Genomic DNA, 2,148 nt, shown 5'->3' with positions numbered 1-2,148 from the left:
CAGTTAAAAATATAATGGCGTGCAATATATATATAATGGCTTGTATCATGCCCACCTTCATTCTTCAAGTAACCTCCTTGCTTTTCAACATTTTAAAACAGCAGTTCTCAACCTGTGGGTTACAACCCCTTTGGGATTCAAACGACCCTTTCACAGGGGGCACCCGATTCATATCAGTAGGAAAATTACAGTTATGAAGTAGCAACGAAAATAATTTTATGGTTGGAGGTCACCACAACATGAGGAATGGTATTAAAGAATCACGGCATTAGGAAGGTTGAGAACCACTGCTTTAAAAGAAGTCTTGTGCAGCAGATTTATCCAATGCAATGCATTGTTTGATCTAACTGATGCATCTAAGAGCATTGATTGTGGATACAAGCAAGACTAAATCCTTGACAAGTCCAATCTTGACTCCACCTATCAATAAGTTATCTACGGGTGAGGATTTGGGCCTTCTTTTCTTGAGTTATGGTCCGCACAGTCGAATGCTTTTGCAATGTCAATAAAATATAAATAAGTAAACATCATTCTGGTATGCTATGCTTTCACCCATGATCCAGGTGACATCAGCAATGATATCCCTTGTCCCGCATCCTATTCTGAATCCAGGCTGTTTTTTGTCAATGTACTACTACAACCGTTGTTGGATGACCTTCAGCAAAATGTTACTCACCTATGGTATTAATGATATTGTTCTACAATTTGAGCATTCTCTTGGGCCACATGAATCCATTCCAGTTAGTTGGCCATCCATTCGTGGAAAGAAGGGAACTGGTATTCCATCAATTCCTGGAGCTTTTTTTTTGGCTACTACTTTCAGTGCAGCTTGAACTTCTTCCTTCAGTACTTTTAGTTCTTGCTCACACGCTACCTCCTGATATGGTTAGATGTTGACTACTTCTTTTTGTTTGTTTGTTTGTTTTTGTTTACCTTCTCTTTTTTTTTAACATTTTATTAGGGGTTCATACAACTGTTATCCCAATCCATACACACATCAATTGTGTACAGTGCATTTGTACATCGTTTCTCAAAACATTTTCTCTCCACTTAAACCCCCGATATTAGGTCCTCATCCCCCCCCTCCTCCCTCATCAGCCCTTGATAGTTTATAAATGGGTATTTTGTCATATCTTGCCCTGACTACTTCTTTTATGTACATTGATTCTGTGTATTTTCCAAGTTTCCTGCATCCTACAATATTTTGCAGATATAACTTTTCAATATTGCAACTTGAGGCTTGTTTTTTGTTTTGTTTTTTCTTTAATTCTTCCAGTTTACAATATGCCTAGCGCATTCTTCCTTTTTTGTTTTCTAACTTGATGCCTTTGCATATTTCAGTATAATATTTTAATTTGTCTTCTTGAGCTGCCCTTTGAAATTTTCTGTCCATCTCTTTGATGCCATCATGTCTTCCATTTCCCTAAGCTACTCTGTGATTGAGAGTAAATTTCACAAAGTCTTCTGACATCCACTTTGATTTTTTCTTCTTTCCTGTCTTTTTTAATGAGCTATTGCTTTCTTCATAAATAATGTTCTTGATGTCCACCAAAAATTCATTAGGTCTCTGTCATTAGTGTTCGACGCCTTAAATCTGTCCTTGAGATGTTCTCAAAACGCAGTTTGGATCGACTCAAGGTCATATGTTTGTTCCTGTGAACTTTTTCTCTTCAGCTTCAACGTGAACTAACATATGACCAACTGATGGTCTGTTCCACAGTAAGCTCCTGGCCTTGTTTTAGCTGCAGAAAATGAACTTCCCACCGATGTAGTCCATTTCATCTCTGCGTCTCCCATCTGGAGAAGTCAACGGTACAGTCGCCATTGGCGTGGTTGAGAAAAGGGCTTTGTCATGAGCAAGTCTTCAGTCTTACCGAAGTCTATCAAACAAGCTCCAGCTCAGTTTCCGTCACCAAGACCACAGTTCCCAACTACTGTTCTCTCCTTTGCTTCCAACCTTTGCATTCCAAACCCCAGTAACTATCAATGCATATCAATGACACGTTTGGTCAATTTCAAACTGACGACATTAGTAGAGTTCTTCAGTGTCTTCATCACTAACTTTACTGGTTTGTGCATACATTTGATTAGTAGTTTTATCGACTGTTTCCTTGAGTGGGGATATCGTCCTGTCACAACATTGTACTT

The sequence above is a fragment of the Echinops telfairi genome, unplaced genomic scaffold (genome assembly GCF_000313985.2).
Source record: "Echinops telfairi isolate 266 unplaced genomic scaffold, ASM31398v2 ScPeMD7_34;HRSCAF=130, whole genome shotgun sequence".
NCBI lineage: Eukaryota > Metazoa > Chordata > Mammalia > Afrosoricida > Tenrecidae > Echinops > Echinops telfairi.
Note: the sequence above shows the minus strand (reverse complement) of the source record.